Raw genomic sequence first — 25324 nt, 5'->3', positions numbered from 1 at the left:
ACCTCAATATTTTTTCGTCCACCGCCACTGGCTGCATTCCACCTTGTCACCGGGATATAAAGACTTCGTCGAAGCCCGGCCTCTACGGAATCCTATTACGGGTAAGCAACTAAGCATGCTTGTGGATCAGTCTGCTACCTTTCCACCTTGTCACTGGGTTCCGACTGCCTTGTCAAGAATGTGGCGGCACAGTCGCTGGAGGCCTGGAAGCTCATCTACCTCTACCTTCTCTCCACTACGCCGAGAGTTGGAACCGTTTACTAGGAAATCCCAATACTGTTTAAGTGTTCAGCTTCAAGATCCCTTACTATCAAAGTAGTGTGAAGAACACTTTTAGCATGGCATACTATTGTGGTGATTCGACGTTTTCGTAGAAGGAAGAGAATTATTCATGCCACTATTTATGCTACGGGTGAATCGTAACCTAAGGGCTCCTTTGATTTAAAGGATAGGAAAAAACATAGAAATAGGAAAGGTATAGGATTGGAATGACATGTCCACTTGAATCCTATAGGAAGATGAAGTTTGTTTGATTGTAGCAAAGGAATTTTTCCATGAGGTATGAGCTAATGCTTTTTTCCTATAGGAATTACACTACAAGATTCCTATAGGAATTTTTCCTATAGGATATGATCCTATGAATCAAACAACATGTATAGGAAATTTTCCCATAGGAACAAAATCCTACACAATTCCTATGCAAATCCTTTGAATCAAAGGGGCCCTAAGTAATATAGTTATTAACCATTACGTAGCACAACTGCAAAACTATGGAAGCATCACTGTACATATCTACATACCTGAGAGGAAGAGATGTTTTGTCTTATCGAAAAGCTTTGAAAATAAATGAAAAAACAAGACGACCTCTAAGTCACTCACCCGGTCCAAATTTTCGAGGCCATTGGGGCGCACGGGTCGACCTTGAACACTTTTTGGGCTAACAGAGCAGGCTTTGACAGATCTGCTGCGTCGACGGGGTCAACCCATCGGCTTCATCTCGACATCTTCTAGAGTAGCTAGAAAGGTCAGGTGATCGGTGCCCTAGTCACCTCCCCCGTCCGTGCCCATCTCTGCCACGGCGGCGCTGCATCCCGCATACCGTCCCGCTCCTAGAGTGTCTCCCGGTCGTCGTCTGGATCGTCTTCATCCATCTCGCCGTCGTCCCAGTCGCTGCCCAGCTCCTTGCCGTCTGGGACACCTCTCACCTCATGATCATTCTTGGTTAGTGATATAGCTAGTGCATATATTTGTAGGTTAGTGGTTAGTCCAACTTTTTTAGTTGATTAATTAGCCACTATTCGAAATAAGGATGCTTGATCAGCGTATAAAGAGGAAGCTTAAAATGTTGATTTCCTTGTTGCATCTTACAGATTAGTTATTTTCAGTCAAATGTTGCATCAATTGGTAGTCTCCAAAGAGGCAAAGACGGCGGACAAGGCATATATTGGTCGTGGCCAACCATGCAAACAAGGGTGTACTTTAAATCAGCTGGATTTATTTAGTGAAGTAATAGTTCACTTTCATGTTTCCTTTCTATTGTAACTGAGTCAGGTTGCAAGAGAAAACTCAACGATGTCTAAAGATAATTGTACTTGCTTTCTTCAGAATGGTTATCTGTCAATAAACTACAGATGTACACATAGGTATGCACTTCATGAGACTGTGCAACAGCTTTCACTGAATATTTTTCTATAGGTGATATTCTCTCTGTTGGCCCATCTATGTAATTTACGTATGCAACTGAATCAGGTGACATAACATGGGATGTTTCAATCGTGGACAAAAATATCAGAGTTAAATAGTTGAAGGGCCAAAATTATCATATACATATCCATCTCCTACAGCTAAGTTTGCATTCTGTGCAAGTCATGTTTCAGTGATGATGTTGCAATCTGAGAAGTAAGTAATGTATTGGGTACAATCGCCTATGTCCTGCTACTTCAGAACTTTTGAAGTTGTTCTCTGTGTAACAAAGCTGAAACAAAAAAAAAAGTCGGTATCCTAGCTGAATTTTGGGTCGGCCATGGGTACCCAATGGGGCAATGATGCCATAGAAATTTTCTCAGAATGGGTTGACCCCCAACACATGAAATTGTAACGAGAATGTCTGACGTACTTCTAGAAACCGTGGAGGCACGTAGATGCATGTAGTACATGTGTTGCTCATCCGATGACGGCACGTTGATTCCCCTGATCAAAATGACGTGACTTGGCCCAAAGGCCAAAGCCCAGTTTGACGAACGGCTGAGGAAACTCGACATCGCCGTTCATTGGCGGAAGCTCGCTGGCACGACCAGCTCTCAATCATGCCGTAAACGCCGCTCTCAACCCGCTTCTGTGTCGTACTGGTCGCCGCGCTCACCCTTTTGTGTTGTCGCTGCCCGGGCGCACATTGGCCACATCCTCCAAGAGGAGGAGCTGGAGGCCGATCAGGTCGTCACGATCGGCACTCTACGATGTCGGTTCCCTGGCACATTGCGGGCACATCCTCCAAGCGGAGAAGCAAGAGCGGTGTCGTCCTGGTTGTCGTGCTCATCCTCTATTGTCGTGGAATGAGCAAGGAACGGACCACATACAACGACATCCTCAGTGATTCTTATCACTACATCGGTGGATCTCATTCCCTGAAATTGGCCATGAGGCCACGGGGCCAGATTCATGGCCATGTCCGGTAAGCAGATTTCCATCTTGACTATGACAAAGGTGGTTTACGGGTACATGACTATTGGTCTTTCAATTTTTTGTTACTGATCATTAGCGGATAGAATTTCAAGTTAGTGGTGCTATCAACCATCCAGGATAAATTATGGAAATGATGTCCATAGATCTTGTTACAAACTTACAATCAACGGTCCTCGCCTATTTATACTAAACATTACTACTCAAATACAACTCATTTAGTCACAAATAGTATCAATTAATTATCACTAAGACAACTTTTGACATTATAACTTTGTCAAACTATACTTTTAAATTGTTGTTAGCAGAGTTAAAGAAAAAAATGTATGATGATCTTTACACCATTCTATATTTTTCATTGTTAATACATGATTAATTCATAACCAAAACTCCTTGGAAAAACTCACATAAAAATGCATAACTAAATCAACTTTAATTAGGTTTATAAGTTTAATTTTCGTAGCGTAGGTAGAGCCGTTTGTCGACATGTTATGTTGAGCTGAATTACTTCTAAATCACCAGATAAAAAAAGAAGACACCATTTGTTCATGAACATATATTCCCGCTACTCTTGTGCATAGTATTACAGTTGGTTTATATGGCATCATATATTTTCTAGTATTTATATAATTTCTTAGTGAAGTGCGTGCAAGAACAGCAGGTACAAATAATTATCTTGATGTATGTTTCTAGATTGTAGGATTGTTGCGTGTTATTTGATCATTGCTTTAATTCATGTCTCGAGGTTCAACAATTCACGAGTACACTGGGATCTCGTCTCTCATGGGTGGAGAGTTCCACGCGAGAGGGTTTTTACGGTACCCTATACTGCTGGTAACAATATACAACATCTTCCCTGAGGGTATGATAGACATTTCCAATGACGATTGAAAATAGACATAAGGGAGTGGCCGATGGGCCTCTCAGCCCATTTGCAACTAAGGGTCTGAGGTTGTCACCAACCCTTTTCCTCACGCGATTGTTGTGTCTTGTGCGCATCTCGCCGCTACATCCCAGTCCTGTTCCGGCCATCACCGTTTGTCGATGTATCTATACATACGGAGATTTGTTGAAATTTGGATGTATCTAGAAATTAAAGAGTGTCAAGATATATCTAAATTTAGACAAACTTTCAACATCCTTTTATGGATAGAGGTAATACATGTTTTGAGATTGAGCAAGTTCACTCTTAGACTATATCAGCAAGCTGCCTAGTTAAGATTAGAAAGTTCGCTGTCTATTTAATTGCAAATTCAACCCGCAGCAATTCCCTATGCAGATTCCATTGCAAGTCTCACCACCATTACCAGATGAAAACATAACAAATAATCTTAAAACCAGAAAGAAAAAGGCAAAAAAACATAAAAGGTTTTCCTGTGTTGCAACCAGTACTGCAACACATCAACACGTGATCAGACTAGGATCTGAAGACAACCTGGTAACCACAATTTTTGAACTGACGATTAGAGAGATGGACATCTACTACAGACCATAAACGGCGAAGACTGAGAGCAGCAGTCTCCCAGGAATTGTCCGGGGGAAGGAACGCCAACAACATATGTTCACAGCTTCAGGAAACCACTGAATTGTTCCTCCTTTTCATCATTCAGTCCACAGCGACATCTTCACCTTATCACTCTCAACTCTTGTGATCCTTAATGTTCGCCTTCTGGCCAACTCGGGCATCCTGTAATCTGTCAACTCCCTGAACCACATTGCTTCTGGTTACTCCATCCTACAAACCTGCCCAATAACAAAGGAAGACACACATGTAACAGATCAATTCAACAGGAGATGATATGAACTTCCCTTGAAAGAAAGCTCAATTTCAAGTTTTCCATAAAGCCAAGCAAACCCCTGTAATAATATTTTTTTTCGTGTTGCCTAGAAGCTGATAGTAGAGCTATAAACTGAATGTACAGGTTGTTTGAATCCCTGTGCAGATCCATTATGAGTTTGACCCATGGCATACCCTGTGAATATTTTTTTCCCTTGCATTTAGATGCTCATAGCAGAATTAGAAACTGAATGTATATGGTGATTATAATGTGATGGCAGTATGCAACTAGTTCTGAAAGGTTAGAGTCATTGTTCAATTGAGTATGGGTGTTGCCTGCCAAAACCCACCGGCGAGCAGCGACGAGCAACACGAAGAGCCGGGAGGCTCCCAGGACTGCTGGTGGGCCCTGGTCCCTCGGGCAACGGCCCGCAATGCTCCGGCACACGTCCTGACGGTCGCAAGGGCGTGCCACCTGACCTATACCTGGTCAGGAAGGTGATGGATTGTTCGATTAGCTTCCTGCATGGTAGACACGTAAACATTAAATACGAGCCCGATCGGCTCTCAGGTTGCCCTGTGAATCGGCTCAAAGAGCCGATTGCCCCATGGTTCACGTTGGATTTACGATGACATGGGGATCCTGCTTGATCAGTACAAAGTTGAATCAATCTACGACAGTTTAGGGTTTTCACCGCATAACCGGAACATCCTACACGTAGTTGAGCCTAGCAGATACGAAAGATGATGGAAAACTAGTCCTAAAAGAGGCCTAAAAACCAACATGAAGTCAATTCCCGGAACAATCCCTTCTAGGACTAGCAAACCACGCCTCACGCACTACCGGATCGTTCAACCCGTTTGCAAGGCCTAACCATACGGATATCAAACTAATCCTTGGAGAACAAGGAACAACTATAACGAGATCGGATCTACTAAATAAAGAACAAGCAAGATGCTGCCCTTACACCTAAGATAGATGTAAAGGCAGCTAGATATCGAGGGGTAGCATAGCCAAGCAAACATATTCAGAAAAGCATCGATGCAAGCCCCAAAACATCTACGATAAGGGTGTTACTCGCCATCAACAAGGCTTCAGTACGAGTAACACCACATAACGAATAAACCGATACTGCCTAGATCGCAAGATGCGATCTAGGCAGCATGATGCTTACCCGGAAGAAACCCTCGAAACAAGGGGTGGCGATGCGCCTAGATTGTGTTTGTTGTGAACGTGGTCGTCCTCCTTTCTCAATAACCCTAGGTACATATTTATAGTCCGTGGACTTTCTAATTCGGGAATAAACCTAACCGTGTACGAGCTAAACTCTATCTCTTAATTCTAAACTAAATCTACCATAATATACAGATACACGGGCAATCTAGCCCAAACTCTCGTACAAGGCCGCTTCAGAGACACTTTATACACAAGTCCTCTAAGCCCATCTCGATCACGGCCCATCTCCTGCTCTGGCTGAATTCTGGTGATAACACATGCCCCCCTGGGTTTGGCAATAATAATTCCAAAACCACTCTGTTTTTTTCTTCATCGGGTCACGCGTTGCAGAGCAGAACCGCTTCAGTATCTTTCCATCATGATGCCCTGTCTTCTCAACTTCTGCACGATTGACAGTTTTGGCACCGCATCCTCGAAAACTGCTCAAGCATTAAATCTCCACTATATCCCCTTTATTTAACCGCGTCGAGCAGTTCGCTTCTTCATCCCCTGCTCCGTACTAGCCATCGGAAAGCCCTCCTCTACGCCATGGACTCCTCCTCCTCCTCCTCTGCCTCCTCAGGTCTTTCCTCCCTATCCTCTCCCTCTCGTGAGCCGACGCCGGAGTGGGACTCGATGGCGGCGTACGACATCCTCGCCCCAACGAAGTGGGACGAGGAGGATCATGACTCCTCCGTCTGGTCCGAGGATGACAAGTCCTTGACCGACGGAGAAGACAACTTCCAGTTCCTCGTCGATGGGGAGCTGGAGGCGGAGAGCGAGGACGACTTCTTCTCCTGGGACGACTTCACCTCCTCCGACGAGGAGGGGGAAGAGGAGGATGACACCTCCTCCGACGAGTATCCGCCGGCAAAGCGCTTCCGCGCCGGGTCGGATGACGACGACGACGACGACGATGACGAGGAGGAAGAAACCCCTGCCGAGGGCTACGGCAGCAGCGACGAGGAGCTCGCCAGCAGCAGCGCCGACGACAGCTACGACGGCGACGACGAGGGCAGCGACGGCCCTTAGATTAGGGACTACTAGCATAGGACTAGTAGCAGTAATCGGCTCTTCTTTTGTTCTTCCCTTCCTGAGCAATCGGCTCTTCTCTGTACAAACCCTCTTTATTAATGAAGAAAATGTTTCTATGTCGATTTTGCTTTCATATCAATTTTGCCGATTGTCAAAACAAGTCAACGCGCAAAGAGCCGATGGCAGCGCATCGGCCTTTACCATAAAACGCGAGTAAGGCCAAATCAGTTGCCTATTTCAAACGGTAACCTGCAACCCTTGTCTGAAAGAGTAAACTTAGATCCCCAAATCGCCGCTCGAACAGATCCAACTTACGGCCACGCGAATCTCAGATCTCAATCGCGCAGATTCAACTCCACAGCGAATCCAATGGCGGAATCATCCAACGCCAACACTACGGTCTCTGGCCTGAAGGTAATCCTCAACCGCTCCTCGCTATCCGAGCATAGTGTTAGAATTAACAGCAAACATCTGAATTAATATCTCATTCCGTCATTAATTTTTAGGTATCAGACATTCTGCTGCAGCATCCTTCTCTTCCAAATTCTCTCTGTCTTGGCCCTCATTCTACCGAGAGTCCTGCCCATTTGATTTCATGCGAGGCCAATAGAATTCCCTTCGTGAACCAGAATTTAGATCTAACTTCTTGGGCCGACTGCTTACGAGCCTGGCCTAATCCTCCTGAAGATTGGGTTTCATGGTACAATAGAATATCCAAAAATCACCAAGCCACCTGGGAAACCACAGGAATAGCCGATGCTTTAGCTTTATCCCTGTCTCCCCTTGAGAAACATGAAAACCTTCTGAAAACCATCGGCTACTTTTGGTCTGATGCTTTGAATTGCTTCATGTTTGGCCATGGCCCCATGACACCAACCCTACTAGACGTGGCCATGATCAACTGGTCTAGACATTGCATCCCCAAGCCCCTCTCGCTTTTATGCTCGCCAAAGGTCCCTTTCACACTCTCTTCCAAAACAGAGTGCACAAGCCGGGGTGCTTATCTTCGACGGCACATGAAAAACAAAGGCCACCGTAACGAGAGAAAGAACACACGGCCTTCCTGAATTTCTGGTTGGAACACTTCATATTCTGCGGCCCTTCACTTGCTCCAACCAAGAATTACCTTTCCTTGGCCTATGAACTTGCCGGAGGCACCCGACTTGGCATTGGCAAGCTGTTCCTTGGAGAGGTCTATCGATATCTCCAACTAATGTCTGTCAAACTGTTTTCCCAAAAGACAGTCAAAACAGGAGGTCCCTGGTGGTTTATTCAACTGTGGGCTCAGTTGTATTTTCAGAACCATGTCCCAAACTTTCCACCTTTGGCCACTTGCACCTTTCCAGATACTAACGGGAAGCCAATCCGGTGCACTAGCTACGGCCAAGCTCTATATAGCCTCCCAGGTAGCAAACTGACCCTCAAGGAAGCATTGGAGTGGTTCAGAGTTTTCTACAAGGCCTGGACAATCCTCTCTTCTTTCCTTATACGGAGTGTGAAAATTTTGAAAATCCAGTTTCCTTCAGGCTAGACAGCTTTGCCGATGACGCCAGCACCCGGCAATTGTATTCCATCATGATCCGTCTCTGCTTCCTTCCATCATGATCCGTCCCTGCTTCCATCATGATACTAACGGGAAGCCAATCCGGTGCACTAGCTACGGCCAAGCTCTATATAGCCTCCCAGGTAGCAAACTGACCCTCAAGGAAGCATTGGAGTGGTTCAGAGTTTTCTACCAAGGCCTGGACAATCCTCTCTTCTTTCCCTATACGGAGTGTGAAAATTTTGAAAATCCAGTTTCCTTCAGGCTAGACAGCTTTGCCGATGACGCCAGCACCCGGCAATTGTATTCCATCATGATCCGTCCCTGCTTCCTTCCAGTTGGCATGAGCACCTCAAACAGGATCATCAAACCTGGTTATGAGTCTTATCAGCCGGTCGTAGCAGCCCGACAGCTTGGTCTTGGGCAGGTATCTCCCCATTTCTTCCTCCACCACTTAACAGAGAGTAGAGCTGAGCTGCCCGATGTCCTCACCGGTCAGAGGTGTTACTCTTTCTTTGATGCTCTAGCCATCCCAATTCCTCACAACCTCTCTTTTACCTCATCAACCGATGGTTTTAAGACCTGGTGGTCAATGTGGAAGACTCATGCCTTCAGGAGAGCTCTGGGACCCCTGCTGAAACAACTTGATGCTGAATATGATATCCCTGCAGAACAGGTACCACTACTCACGAATTATCTTGAAGTGGCTTACAATGATTTCCTTCCTTTCATAACCCTGCTCTGTCTTCTTGTAGCAACAAGACGGTCCAGAACCCGTACATGATGACAGCTCCCCCTTCGATTCCTCCCACCGGCCTCCGGTGGTCCTCTTCTGCAAAAACTCACCACCCTTGAAAAAGGTTGTGATGCAGAGCCGACCGATTTCACCAAAATCGGCTTCCAAGAGCAGAGTATCTTCTAGGCCAGCTGCCCCCCGAGCCTCAGCTAAGGCGAGAACAGCGATGAGGAAAGTAGCTGCCAGGAAGACCTTGAAGCGCCAAAACCCTACTCCAGCCCAAGAAAGTTTGCACGTAAGTTGATTGATACGTCTCCGACGTATCGATAATTTCTTATGTTCTATGCCATATTATTGATGATACCTACATGTTTTATGCACACTTTATGTCATATTCGTGCATTTTACTGGAACTAACCTATTAACAAGATGCCGAAGTGCCGGTTGTTGTTTTCTGCTGTTTTTGGTTTCGAAATCCTAGTAACGAAATATTCTCGGAATTGGACGAAACGAAGACCCGGGGGCCTATTTCGCCACGAACCTTCCGGAAGACCGAAGAGCATACGAAGTGGGGCCACGAGGTGGCCAAACCACAAGGCGGCGCGGCCAAGGGGGCCCGCGCCGCCCGTGGTGTGGGCCCCTCGTCAGCCCCCGACTCTGCCCTTCCGCCTACTTAAAGCCTCCATCGCGAAACCCACGAGGCGAAAAACCACGATACGGAAAACCTTCCGGAGACGCCGCCGCCGCCGATCCCATCTCGGGGGATTCTCGGAGATCTCCTCCGGCACCACTGCCGGAGAGGGGATTCATCTCCCGGAGGACTCTACACCGCCATGGTCGCCTCCGGAGTGATGAGTGAGTAGTTCACCCCTGGACTATGGGTCCATAGCAGTAGCTAGATGGTTGTCTTCTCCTCATTGTGCTTCATTGTTGGATCTTGTGAGCTGCCTAACATGATCAAGATCATCTATCTGTAATACTCTATGTTGTGTTTGTCGGGATCCGATGGATAGAGAATACCATGTTATGTTAATTATCAAGTTATTACATATGTGTTGTTTATGATCTTGCATGCTCTCCGTTACTAGTAGAGGCTCTGGCCAAGTTTTTGCTTTTAACTCCAAGAGGGAGTATTTATGCTCGATAGTGGGTTCATGCCTGCATTGACACTGGGACGAGTGACGAAAGTTCTAAGGTTGTGTTGTCGTTGTTGCCACTAGGGATAAAACATTGGCGCTATGTTCGAGGATGTAGTTGTTGATTACACTACGCACCATACTTAATGCAATTGTCCGTTGCTTTGCAACTTAATACTGGAAGGGGTTCGGACGATAACCTGAAGGTGGACTTTTTAGGCATAGATGCAGTTGGATGGCGGTCTATGTACTTTGTCGTAATGCCCAATTAAATCTCACTATACTTATCATGCCATGTATGTGCATTGTTATGCCCTCTCTATTTGTCAATTGCCCGACTGTAATTTGTTCACCCAACATGCTTTTATCTTATGGGAGAGACACCTCTAGTGAACTGTGGACCCCGGTCCATTCTTTTATACTGAAATACAAATCTGCTGCAATACTTGTTTTACTCGTTTTCTCTGCAAACAATCATCTTCCACACAATACGGTTAACCCTTTGTTACAGCAAGCCGGTGAGATTGACAACCTCACTCGTTTCGTTGGGGCAAAGTACTTTGGTTGTGTTGTGCGGGTTCCACGTTAGCGCCGGAATCTCCGGTGTTGCGCCGCACTACATCCCGCCGCCATCAACCTTCAACGTGCTTCTTGACTCCTACTTGGTTCGATTAAACCTTGGTTTCTAACTGAGGGAAACTTGCCGCTGTGCGCATCACACCTTCCTCTTGGGGTTCCCAACGGACGTGTCAATTACACGCATCAAGCAAATTTCCGGCGCCGTTGCCGGGAGATCAAGACACGCTGCAAGGGGAGTCTCCACTTCCCAATCTCTTTACTTTGTTTTTGTCTTGCTTTATTTTATTTACTACTTTGTTTGCTGCATTATATTAAAACACAAAAAAATTAGTTGCTAGCTTTACTTTATTTACTTGTCTTGCACTCTATATCAAAAACACAAAAAAATTAGTATACTTGCATTTACTTTATCTAGTTTGCTTTATTTACTACTCGCTAAAATGAGTAATCCTGAAGTTGAAGTTCGTTCATTTAAGCAACAAGGAGGAGAATGTTTAAAAGATGCTTGGTATAGAATTAGTGATGCCCATAATAGGTGCACTAAGAAACACTCCACCACTATCCTACTCGGGAATTTTTATGTTGGTATCTCTAGCTGGAATAGATATGTTCTTGATTGTCTCGCGGGGGGTAACTTCCTAGGTGCTCCCGCTTTAGAGGCTAGTTGTATTATTGAGAGTTTATTTGGGACACCACCTGTTAATGAAATTAAAATTGAAACCACCCTTGAGGATGTTATGAAAAAATTGGAAACCATAGAGAAAATTTTTAGTGTTGAAACTAAGTTGGAGATGTTACTTGTTAAAACTGATAAACTTGATAAATCCTTAGGAGGAATTGATGAAAGAATTAGTGTCCTAGGAACTTGTGTTGACCATGATAATCAAATTAATAGGATTGGCGAACTTGAAAAAGCTATGGGAACTTTGGGTTCAACCTTTTCATCTTTACTGACTTAGAGAGAAAGCTTATGTGGGAAAGGAGCAAAAGTTTATGTATGCCTCTAAAGTGCCTAAACCAAAGAAATATTATTATAGGCCTAAAATTGACAAAGCCCCTAGTACCACTGCAAATGGGGGAGCTTATGATATCAATGCACCACCCTTTGATAACACTTGAGTTACACTTTACGCGCCTAGCCGAAAGGCGTTAAAGAAAAGCGCTTATGGGAGACAACCCATGTTTTTACTCCAGTATTTTTGTTTTATATTTGTGTCTTGGAAGTTGTTTACTACTGTAGCAACCTCTCCTTATCTTAGTTTTATGTTTTGTTGTGCCAAGTAAAGTCTTTGATAGAAAAGTAAGTACTAGATTTGGATTACTGCGCAGTTCCAGCATTTCTTTGTCTGTCACGAATCTGGGTCTACCTCCCTGTAGGTAGCTCAGAAAATTAAGCCAATTTACGTGCATGATCCTCAGATATGTACGCAACTTTCATTCAATTTGAGCATTTTCATTTGAGCAAGTATGGTGGCCTAATAAAATCCATCTTTACGGACTATTCTGTTTTGACAGATTCTGCCTTTTATTTTGCATTGCCTCTTTTGCTATGTTGGATGAATTTCTTTGATCCATTAATGTCCAGTAGCTTTATGCAATGTCCAGAAGTGTTAAGAATGATTGTGTCACCTCTGAACATGTTAATTTTTATTATGCACTAACCCTCTAATGAGTTGTTTCGAGTTTGGTGTGGAGGAAGTTTTCAAGGATCAAGAGAGGAGTATGATGCAATATGATCAAGGAGAGTGAAAGCTCTAAGCTTGGGGATGCCCCGGTGGTTCACCCCTGCATATTCTAAGAAGACTCAAGCGTCTAAGCTTGGGGATGCCCAAGGCATCCCCTTCTTCATCGACAACATTATCGAGTTCCTCCCCCGAAACTATATTTTTATTCCGTCACATCTTATGCACTTTGCTTGGAGCGTCGGTTTGTTTTTGTTTTTGTTTTGTTTGAATAAAATGGATCCTAGCATTCACTTTATGGGAGAGAGACACGCTCCGCTGTAGCATATGGACAAGTATGTCCTTAGGCTCTACTCATAGTATTCATGGCGAAGTTTCATCTTCGTTAAATTGTTATATGATTGGAATTGGAAAATGCTACATGTAGTAATTCTAAAATGTCTTGGATAATTTGATACTTGGCAATTGTTGTGCTCATGTTTAAGCTCTTGCATCATATACTTTGCACCCATTAATGAAGAAATACTTAGAGCTTGCTAATTTGGTTTGCATATTTGGTTTCTCTAGAGTCTAGATAACATCTAGTATTGAGTTTTGAACAACAAGGAAGACGGTATGGAGTCTTATAATGTTTACCATATGTCTTTTATGTGAGTTTTGCTGTACCGTTCATCCTTGTGTTTGTTTCAAACAACCTTGCTAGCCTAAACCTTGTATCGAGAGGGAATACTTCTCATGCATCCCAAATACTTGAGCCAACCACTATGCCATTTGTGTCCACCATACCTACCTACTACATGGTATTTATCCGCCATTCCAAAGTAAATTGCTTGAGTGCTACCTTTAAAATTCCATCATTCACCTTTGCAATATATAGCTCATGGGACAAATAGCTTAAAAACTATTGTGGTATTGAATATGTACTTATGCACTTTATCTCTTATTAAGTTGCTTGTTGTGCGATAACCATGTTTCGGGGACGCCATCAACTATTCTTTGTTGAATATCATGTGAGTTGCTATGCATGTCCGTCTTGTCTGAAGTAAGAGAGATCTACCACCTTAATGGTTGGAGCATGCATATTGTTAGAGAAGAACATTGGGCCGCTAACTAAAGCCATGATTCATGGTGGAAGTTTCAGTTTTGGACATATATTCTCAATCTCATATGAGAACACTAATTGTTGCTACATGCTTATGCATTAAAGAGGAGTCCATTATCTGTTGTCCATGTTGTCCCGGTATGGATGTCTAAGTTGAGAATAATCAAAAGCGAGAAATCCAAAATGCGAGCTTTCTCCTTAGACCTTTGTACAGGCGGCATGGAGGTACCCCATTGTGACACTTGGTTAAAACATGTGTATTGCGATGATCCGGTAGTCCAAGCTAATTAGGACAAGGTGCGGGCACTATTAGTATACTATGCATGAGACTTGCAACTTGTAAGATATAATTTACATAACTCATATGCTTTATTACTACCGTTGACAAAATTGTTTCATGTTTTCAAAATAAAAGCTCTAGCACAAATATAGCAATCGATGCTTTCCTCTTTGAAGGACCATTCTCTTTACTTTTATGTTGAGTCAGTTCACCTATCTCTCTCCACCTCAAGAAGCAAACACTTGTGTGAACTGTGCATTGATTCCTACATACTTGCATATTGTACTTGTTATATTACTCTATGTTGACTATTATCCATGAGATATACATGTTACAAGTTGAAAGCAACCGCTGAAACTTAATCTTCCTTTGTGTTGCTTCAATACCTTTACTTTGATTTATTGCTTTATGAGTTAACTCTTATGCAAGACTTATTGATGCTTGTCTTGAAGTACTATTCATGAAAAGTCTTTGCTTTATGATTCACTTGTTTACTCATGTCATTACCATTGTTTTGATCGCTGCATTCACTACATATGTTTACAAATAGTATGATCAAGGTTATGATGGCATGTCACTTCAGAAATTATCTTTGTTATCGTTTTACCCGCTCGGGACGAGCGTAACTAAGCTTGGGGATGCTGATACGTCTCCGACGTATCGATAATTTCTTATGTTCTATGCCATATTATTGATGATACCTACATGTTTTATGCACACTTTATGTCATATTCGTGCATTTTCTCGGAACTAACCTATTAACAAGATGCCGAAGTGCCGATTCTTTGTTTTCTGCTGTTTTTGGTTTCAGAAATCCTAGTAACGAAATATTCTCGGAATTGGACGAAACGAAGACCCAGGGGCCTATTTCGCCACGAACCTTCCAGAAGACCGCAGAGCATACGAAGTGGGGCCACGAGGTGGCCAAACCACAAGGCGGCGCGGCCAAGGGGGCCCGCGCCGCCCTGTGGTGTGGGCCCCTCGTCGCCCCCCGACTCGCCCTTCCGCCTACTTAAAGCCTCCGTCGCGAAACCCCCGAGGCGAAAAACCACGATACGGAAAACCTTCCGGAGACGCCGCCGCCGCCGATCCCATCTCGGGGGATTCGGAGATCTCCTCCGGCACCCCGCCGGAGAGGGGATTCATCTCCCGGAGGACTCTACACCGCCATGGTCGCCTCCGGAGTGATGAGTGAGTAGTTCACCCCTGGACTATGGGTCCATAGCAGTAGCTAGATGGTTGTCTTCTCCTCATTGTGCTTCATTGTTGGATCTTGTGAGCTGCCTAACATGATCAAGATCATCTATCCGTAATACTCTATGTTGTGTTTGTCGGGATCCGATGGATAGAGAATACCATGTTATGTTAATTATCAAGTTATTACATATGTGTTGTTTATGATCTTGCATGCTCTCCGTTACTAGTAGAGGCTCTGGCCAAGTTTTTGCTTTTAACTCCAAGAGGGAGTATTTATGCTCGATAGTGGGTTCATGCCCGCATTGACACCGGGACGATGACGAAAAGTTTTAAGGTTGTGTTGTGTCTGTTGCCACTAGGGATAAAACATTGGCGCTATGTCCGAGGATGTAGTTGTTGATTACATTACGCACCATACTTAATGCAATTGTCCGTTGCTTTGCAACTTAATACTGGAAGGGGTTCGGACGATAACCCGAAGGTGGACTTTTTAGGCATAGATGCGGTTGGATGGCGGTCTATGTACTTTGTCGTAATGCCCAATTAAATCTCACTATACTTATCATGCCATGTATGTGCATTGTTATGCCCTCTCTATTTGTCAATTGCCCGACTGTAATTTGTTCACCCAACATGCTTTTATCTTATGGGAGAGACACCTCTAGTGAACTCGTGGACCCCGGTCCATTCTTTTATACTCGAAATACAAATCTGTCGCAATACTTGTTTTACTCGTTTTCTCTGCAAACAATCATCTTCCACACAATACGGTTAACCCTTTGTTACGAGCAAGCCGGTGAGATTGACAACCTCACTCGTTTCGTTGGGGCAAAGTACTTTGGTTGTGTTGTGCGGGTTCCACGTTGGCGCCGGAATCTCGGTGTTGCGCCGCACTACATCCCGCCGCCATCAACCTTCAACGTGCTTCTTGACTCCTACTGGTTCGATTAAACCTTGGTTTCTAACTGAGGGAAACTTGCCGCTGTGCGCATCACACCTTCCTCTTGGGGTTCCCAACGGACGTGTCAATTACACGCATCACTGATCCATGCCTTGGCTGGTTTCATCTATCCTTCTAGGCTTCTGCAACATGCTTGTATTTCTTTTACAGACCTCTACTGAAGAAAACTCCAGCGAGGAGACACAGTCCAGTCGAAGGGACTCGAGCTCGGGCAACTGCGGGAAAACCACCACGCGAGCCAGCCAGACTTGCCACCGTCGGCTTCCAAGAAAAGGTCAGCTCCTGAACCTGCTGCTTCCCAAGCTCCAATCAAAGCAGGGCAGGGCGGATTACGCACAAAGAGCCGATGCATCAAGAGAGCTCGCAAGGAACCGCAAACCTCTTCATTGAACCAGGAGATTTCGAATGTAATTACCCTCCATACTCTCCTTGGCTCATATTTCATGCTAACCTATTGCTGTTCTCATCGGCTAACCACTTCCTTTGCAGACTGATGACACCTCTAGTGGGGAAGTCGAGGAAGTACTGATGCCATCCGCCACCCTGGACCTAGCAACTCCTAAAAGTGTACCTGACAAGGTTGCCAACTTGGCCAAGCCCACAGCAGAAACACAAGAGCCGATCACCTCTTCATCGGCTGTTCCTCTGGTCTTAGGAGAGGTACACTCCCTTTCCTTAGCTCTACCTTTCTCTTTCGCTGTATACCGACGTTGTTCTTGTTGTTTGTCGAGTTATGACCTCTCAAGCTTGCTAACGTTCGACCCCGAATCCATCGAACCAGACTACGTCTAAAGCAAGTGAAGAGTCAGGACCCAGCGCTACACATGGTCAACTCCAGCATCTCAAGGCCCTGCTCTCCTCCTCAATTGAGACATTGGTTGAAGACCCCGAAGAAGTGAAGAGCATTCTTGAAGACATCCAGCCTCATCTTCCGGTGACGTTGCAGGTGAAACTCGGCCGGTTGTGACTCTGTCCGCCTACAGGTCAAGGGTGAAATTGGCTCGTCAGAGAATCGGCCTACGCCACGCCCAGCTTCCGTTGAAAGCCGATATTGCAGACAAATGTCAGCGGCTTAATGAGAAGAAGGCAGCTTTGGACGCCAAAACTGACACCTCTGTCAGCACTGCTGAACTTGAGACCTTGCGAAAGGAGTTGGAGGACCTTGAAGAGAGGGTCCGGGCAACCAAACAGCTCATCCAAGATAAGGAAGCCCTTATTGTCCACTCCCAAGAGGAAGCAGAAGGCCTCAAAGCTGAACTGAAGACTGAACTGGCCGAAATACGTGCCCTGAACAAGCAGCTGGTGACAGGCAAGGACGAAGATGACGAGGCCGAGATCGCCGAGGTGGATCGTGTTCGTGCTAACGCCCTCCATGCTCTTGAGGCATTCCTTCAGTAGAGCTTCTCTATGTACCCTGATAACTGCTCAATTGAGCTTGTACCTCTGCTTATAACAGTTTGTACCTCTGATCATAACAGTTTGTACCTCTAGAGTCGATGGCTGTGCATCGGCTTTTTAGTCTAAAGTCGATGTCCGTGCATCGGCTGTGCTTAAAAAAAATTATTTTTTACTGGCCATCGATTTCATGCATCGGCCTCCATATTTCAATGTCCATCATCTCACATACTTGGGAAATATTTCTTGAGATGCTAGCCATTGACAGCCACTGGGCACATACTTCGTAGCCTCGTACCTTATCCGTTTAAGTGCCACCCGAGCCGAATCTTTCAAGTAATTGAAGATATCGGCTCTCCAGTCATCTGGCTCCAGTAACTGTACTTGAAAATCGGTTACATCTGTCACGTCCTTGTAGCTTGGCGCCATTTGTGCGAGATCGTTTGCTTTTATTTTTTTTGGGGCCGATCGCAGGGATCGGCCTTGCCACGTACGTCCTTTAATTTTGGTTTTGCTACTCCGTCAGGCCGGTGGATAAGACCAGCCTCACCCCGTTTTTTGAAGCTTCGATGCGCTCACAGCCGTCCAAACTGATTCCAGAGATCGGCTCTTGGTCGTCTCGCATCCCAAATATTCATGCCGGCCTAGTGAGATCTCGATCGAGTCATCTGCATGAACGACCTCCACTTCATCTCCATCCCATCGTATCGAGCATTGGTGCATTGTAGATGGAATGCAGCAGTTAGCGTGAATCCAATCCCTCCCTAGCAGGACAGCGTAAGTGCTTTTGCTGTCGACGATGAAGAATGACGTAGGGATGGTTTTTCGGCCCACGGTTAGATCTACGTTCAGAACGCCTTGCGCTTCTGATGCCTGGCCGTTGAAATCGCTTAGTGTGATGTTGGTCTTGATCAGATCTGCGTTAGAGCGTCCCAAACGTCGTAGCATGGAGTACGGCATTATATTGACTGCCGCTCCCGTGTCAACTAACATCTTGTTGACAGGCTGCCCATTGATATAACCTCTTAGGTACAGGGCCTTCAAGTGCCTGTAGCTCCTCTCTCGTGGCTTTTCAAAGATAACCGACCGTGGACCGCAGTCAAACTGTGCTACTGGCACTTTGATACGTCCAATTTGCATCACTATTTTATATCATAATTTGCTGCTATTCATTGATATATTTCATATTTGGAGATGATACTTATGTTATTTCATCTATTTTGCATATTTCATGATTATTTGGAGATCGCGCACCGGAGCCAGGATTCTGCTGGAAAAAGCACCGTCAGGATACAATATTTCGGAAGATCAGCAGTTGACGGAAATTATATGAAAAATCCTATTTTTCCAGAAGACGAAGGGAGCCAGAAGGGGGAGCCGAGGGGACCCGAGGTGGGCCCATCTCATAGGCCGGCGCGGCCCAAGGCCTGGCCGTGCCGCCCTGTGAGGACGGGGCCCACAGCCCTCTCTCGCCTCCTTTTCTTCGCGTACGTCTTCGTCCCGAAAACCTAAGCCACAGAGGATAGTCGCGAGGAGTCACGGCCCGCCTCGCGGGGCGGAGAACACCGAGAGAAAAGAGCTCTCCGGCGGGCAGGAATCCGCGGGGAAATTCCCTCCCGGAGGGGGAAATCGACGCCATCGTCACCGTCATCGAGCTGGACATCATCTCCATCACCATCGTCATCATCTCCATCATTATCACCGCCATCTCCACCGCTGCATCTCGTCACCGCTGTAACAATTTGGGTTTTGATCTTGATTGTTTGATAGGGGAAACTCTCTCGGTGTTGATTTCTACTTGTTATTGATGCTATTGAGTGAAACCATTGAACCAAGGTTTATGTTCAGATTGTTATTCATCATCATATCACCTCTGATCATGTTCCATATGATGTCTCGTGAGTAGTTCGTTTAGTTCTTGAGGACATGGGTGAAGTCTAAATGTTAGTAGTGAATCATGGTTGAGTAGTATTCGGTGTTATGATATTTAAGTTGTGGTGTTATTCTTCTAGTGGTGTCGTGTGAACGTCGACTACACGACACTTCACCATTTATGGGCCTAGGGGAATGCATCTTGTACTCGTTTGCCAATTGCGGGGTTGCCGGAGTGACGAAACCCGAGCCCCCGTTGGTATATCGATGCAGGAGGGATCGCAGGATCTCAGAGTTTAAGGCTGTGGTTAGACTTATCTTAATTACTTTCTTGTATTTGCGGATGCTTGCAAGGGGTATAATCACAAGTATGTATTAGTCCTAGGAAGGGCAGTACATTAGCATAGGTTCACCCACACAACACTTATCAAAACAATGAAGATTAATCAGCTGTATGAAGCGAAAGCACTAGACTAAAATCCCGTGTGTCCTCAAGAACGTTTGGTCATTATAAGTAAACAAACCGGCTTGTCCTTTGTGCTAAAAAGGATTGGGCCACTCGATGCAATTATTTCTCTCGCACTTTACTTACTCGTACTTTATTCATCTGTTACATCAAAACCCCCTGAATACTTGTCTGTGAGCATTTACAGTGAATCCATCATCGAAACTGCTTGCCAACACCTTCTGCTCCTCGTTGGGATCGACATTCTTACTTATCGAAGATACTACGATACACCCCCTATACTCGTGGGTCATCAAGACTATTTTCTGGCGCCGTTGCCGGGGAGTGAAGCGCTATTGGTAAGTGGAATTGGTAAGGAAAACCTTTATTGTTGTGCTGATTTTATTTCGCTCGTCTGCTATAAGTCATTATGGAGAGATCTTCTCTTCAATTTCTATTTGGGAAATCTACTACTACTGCAACGGTAGTGGATGAGGCGCCAGGTGAGGAAGTAATACCATATAAAATACCTATGAAAATTATTGAACGTGTTATGGATAACCGCTATGAAGGGGATGGAACTGTCCATCCTGGTGATCATTTCTTGTTTTTACATGAATTATGCGGGTTATTCAAATGTGCGAGTATTGCTATGGATGAAGTTAGAAAGAAACTATTCTCTATATCGTCTGTCCGGTAAGCAGCGCATCTGGTATAAATTGCTGAAGAATAGGGATTCTATTGATTGGGAGGACATTGTGCCTTTATTTTATTCCAAATTCTATCCTCCAAGTGAAATTCACAAAGATCGGAACCGCATATATAATTTCTGGCCTCATGATGGAGAAAGCATTGCCCAAGCATGGGGGAGATTGAAGTCTTTAATGCTCAAATGCCCCATTCATGAGCTTCCTGGTAATGTTATTATTGATAATTTCTATGCAAGACTTTCTTTTCAAGACAAGACCTTGCTTGGATACTTCTTGTTCCGGATCATTTACACGCAACAAAGAAGAGTTTAAAAGGGACCTTCTTGATCGGATCCGGGAGAATACTGAAGGATGGGAGAACGACAAAGATAGAGAGTCGAGTATAAACTTTGATTATAAATGCATTGAGGTTTTTATGGATACTGATAAATTTCGTAATATTAGTGCTACTTATGGTCTTGATTCTCAAGTCGTTGCAAATCTTTATAAAGCTTTTGCCTCTCATTATGAATTGCCTAAGAAGAATTTTGATAAGTATCATGAACCATATAAAGATAAAATAGATTCATCTATAAACAAATGTGTTGTAATTGAAACTGTTGATCATGTTATTCCTGAAGCTTATATTGAAAAAACTCCTTTCCCTGCTAAAATGAAGGAGTACTCGTTATAAATAGTGCGGTTCATAAAAGTGAAAAGAAACCTATAGAACCTGAAGAACAAATAAAAGTTGAACCTGCTGTTGCAATAATTAAAGATCTTGTGACTGAAAATGTGGAGGATGGTCATATTATTTTCTGTGAAGATGCTTCTAATATTGTTTCACATCCTAATAAGTCTAGGAAAGCTAGTGTTCCTATGCTCTCTGTTAGAATTGGTGATCATTGTTATTATGGTTTATGTGACATTGGTGCAAGTATTAGTGCTATCCCTTATGAGCTTTACACGGAGATTATGCACGAAATTGGTTCTTGTGAACTTGAAGATATTGATGTGGTTATTCGGCTAGCTAATAGAGAAACTATCTCTCCAATTGGTATTGTTCGAGATGTGGAAGTTCTATGTGGTAAGATTAAATATCCTGCTGACTTTTTGGTACTTGGTTCTGCTGCTAGTAAATATTGTCCTATCATTTTTGGTAGACCTTTTCTAAATACTTGTGGAGCTATTATAGATTGCAAGAAAGAGAAAATTTTGACTAAATTTGCTGGTGAATCTTATGAGTTTAATTTCTCTAAATTTGCCAAAACCCCTTATAAAGCTGATTTGCCTAATAATGATTTTAGAGTTGAACAGTGTGCGTCTATTGCTCTTGCTCCTAATAATCCTTTGCAGCAACATTTGGAGAATAGTGAGAGTGAAGTCTTTAGGGAAGAAAGAAATGAGCTTGATGAAATTTTCCTTCGTCAACCTATTCTTAAACATGACTTGCCGGTAGAAGATCTAGGTACAACACCACCACCAAAGGAGGATCCTGTTTTCGATTTAAAACCATTGCCTGATAATCTTAAGTATGCTCATATTGATGATAAGAAAATATATCCTGTTATTATTAGTTCTAAGCTTTCAGATATTGAGGAAGAAAGGTTACTGGAAATATTGAAGAAACACCGAGGAGCTATTGGCTACACTCTTGATGATTTGAAGGGGATTTCTCCCTCTATTTGCCAACATGCTATCAATATGGAAGATGATGCAAAACCTGTTGTTGAACATCAACGTCGTCTAATTCCGAAGATGAAGGAGGTGGTAAGGAATGAGGTATTAAAACTTCTTGAAGTCTGGTATTATATATCCTATTGCCGATAGTAGATGGGTTAGTCCTGTGCATTGTGTTCCTAAGAAAGGAGGAATGACTGTTGTACCTAATGATAATGATGAGCTCATCCCTCAAAGAGTAGTTGTAGGGTATAGAATGTGCATTGATTTTCGAAAAGCTAATAAAGTTACTAAGAAAGATCATTACCCTTTACCATTTATTGATCAAATGCTAGAAAGGTTGTCTAAAAATACTCATTTTTTGCTTTCTTGATGGTTATTCTGGGTTTTCACAAATTGCTGTTAAAACTAAAGAATAAGAGAAAACCACTTTCACTTGTCCCTATGGAACTTATGCTTATAGACGTATGCCTTTTGGTTTATGTAATGCTCCTGCTACTTTTCAAAGATGCATGTCTGCTATTTTTCATGGTTTTTGCGAGAGTATTGTAGAGGTATTCATGGATGATTTTTCTGTCTATGGAAATTCTTTTGATAATTGCTTGCGAAACCTCGATAAAGTTTTGCGAGAGATGTGAAGAAACTAACCTTGTTCTTAATTGGGAGAAATGCCACTTTATGGTTAATGAAGGAATTGTATTGGGACATAAAATTTCCGAGAGAGGTATTGAAGTTGATAGAGCTAAAGTTGAAGCAATTGAGAAGATGCCCTATCCGAGGGATGTTAAAGGTATTCGTAGTGTTCTTGGTCATGTTGGGTTTTATAGGAGATTTATTAAAGATTTCTCCAAGATTTCAAAGCCTCTTACTAATCTTCTTCAAAAAGATGTACCTTTTGTTTTTGATGATGATTGTAAGGAAGCTTTTGAAACTCTAAAGAAAGCCTTAACAACTCGCTCCCGTAGTTGAACCTCCCGATTGGAATTTGCCTTTTAAAATTATGTGTGATGCTAGTGATTTTGCTTGTAGGCGTCTGTTCTTGGACAGCGAGTAGATAAAAAATTAAATGTTATTCATTATGCTAGCAAGACTCTTGATGCTGCTCAAAGAAATTATGCTACAACTGAAAAAGAATTGTTAGCTGTAGTTTTTGCTTGTGACAAGTTTAGATCCTATATTGTCGATTCAAAAGTCACGATTCATACTGATCATGCTGCAATTAGATACCTTATGACAAAGAAAGATGCTAAGCCGAGGCTTATTAGATGGGTACTTCTGTTGCAAGAATTTGATTTACATATTGTAGATAGGAAAGGTGCTGATAATCCTGTTGCTGATAATTTGTCTAGATTGGAAAATATTGCTTATGATCCTGGTCCTGTTAATGATAGTTTTCCAAATGAAGAATTGGCTGTAATAAAGGTGAGTTCGCGAGACAGTCCTTGGTATGCTGATTATGCTAACTTTATTGTTTCCAAGTACTTGCCTCCAACCTTTTCAGCTCAGCAAAGGAGGAAATTCTTTTATGACTTCAGGCATTATTTTTGGGATGACCCACACCTATATAAAGAAGGAGTAGATGGTATTCGCGAAGATGTGTTCCTGAATATGAACAACAGGAGATATTGAGTAAATGTCATGGTAGTGCTTATGGAGGACATCACGCCGGAGATAGAACCGCACAAAAGGTTCTACAATCAGGATTTTATTGGCCAACTCTCTTCAAAGATGCAAGGAAGTTTATTTTATCTTGCGATGAATGTCAAAGGGTTGGTAATATCTCCAGACGCAATGAAATGCCTATGAATTATACTCTTGTTATTGAACCATTCGATTGTTGGGGATTTGACTTCATGGGTCCTTTCCCTTCTTCAGAAGGTAACACTCATATACTTATCGCTGTTGATTATGTTACTAAATGGGTAGAAGCTATACCCACAAAAAGTGCTGATGGTGAGACTTCTTAAAAAATGCTTTTAGATATTATTTTTCCTAGATTTGGAGTACCTAGATATATTATGACTGATGGAGGTTCTCATTTTATTCATGGAGGTTTTAGAAAAACTCTTGCTAAGTATGGTATTAATCATAGAATTGCTTCCGCTTATCATCCTCAAACTAGTGGGCAAGTAGAACTATCAAATAGAGAGATTAAGTCTATCTTGCAAAAGACTCGTTAATAAAACTAGAAAGAACTCGGGCTATTAAATTGAAGGATGCACTATGGGCTTATAGAACTGCTTATAAAAACCCCATGGGAATGTCACCTTATAAAATGGTTTATGGAAAAGCTTGTCATTTACCTTTAGAATTAGAGCACAAAGTTTATTGGGCTGTTAGAGAACTAAACAAAGATCCTAAACTAGCCGGTGATAAGAGGTTGTTGCAATTAAGTTCTCTAGATGAATGGAGAAGTGAAGCTTATGAAAATGCTAAACTCTTTAAAGAGAAAGTTAAGAAATGGCATGATAGAAGAATTATCAAAAGAGAATTTAATGTTGGGGATAAAGTCCTATTGTATCGGTCTCGTCTCAGATTCTTTGCAGGGAAATTACTCTCAAAATGGGAAGGACCATATGTCATTGATGAGGTTTATCGATCAGGAGCAATTAAAATTAGCTCTCTTCAAGGTAATGCCACACAGGTAGTGAATGGAGAAAGACTCAAGAATTATATCGCTGGAGATTCTTATAATGAAGATGTTGATATTATCCAAGTGGTAACTCCGGAAGCTTTCATCAAAAGTCAAGTTGACAGTCCTGCAGAATCCGACTTTGAATAGGTAACAGTTCTGGTAAGAAAAAGTCCGCGATTCACTTTCCGAACAATGTTTTTGCTGTTTTTGGAAAATATGAAAAATTACGAGATCGAAACGGAGTGGAGGAGACGCACGAGGGCGTGCCCCCATAGGCCGGCGCGGGCCCCAGCCTGGCCGCGCCGCCCTATGAGGACACCGCCTCGTTGTCCCTCTCCGACTCTTGTTCGATCTGGTACTTTCCTTCTGACGTAAAAATTACTGCTATATAATCCCCCGGACCCCTGGAGGTCCGTATATCGTTTTCTCGACGTGTTTTGTTTCGAGCTGTTTCTGCCAGGATCTATTTTCAATCTAGAAGCACCATGGTCTCCAACAACAAAGACAAGGAGCCTATGGAGGAGGATATTCAAGGTTTCGAGCTGAAAGAAGAATTCAAAGAGGAAGTGGAGGAGACGTCATCAATAAAAAGGAAGCGGCAAACTATGGGGAGTAAGCCAATATTGGTGGGATCGGTTAACACCGGACGTTCTTTTTCTCATAACTTGCGGGGACTTTTACCGCC

The 25324-nt window shown here is 43.4% G+C and overlaps 1 long non-coding RNA gene across 1 annotated transcript in view; it reads right to left on the bottom strand.

Moving 5' to 3' along the window:
- Positions 1–3959: 3959 nt before the first annotated feature.
- Positions 3960–25324, bottom strand: part of LOC124688450 — a 29632-nt gene continuing 8267 nt past the window's right edge. The window contains exon 2 of the long non-coding RNA XR_006998535.1: positions 3960–4422. This is a non-coding gene — a long non-coding RNA (uncharacterized LOC124688450). The remainder of the gene's footprint in view (positions 4423–25324) is intronic.

This window comes from Lolium rigidum, chromosome 2 (assembly GCF_022539505.1).
Source record: "Lolium rigidum isolate FL_2022 chromosome 2, APGP_CSIRO_Lrig_0.1, whole genome shotgun sequence".
NCBI classification, from domain to species: domain Eukaryota; kingdom Viridiplantae; phylum Streptophyta; class Magnoliopsida; order Poales; family Poaceae; genus Lolium; species Lolium rigidum.
This window is presented reverse-complemented; position numbering and strand designations above follow the sequence as displayed.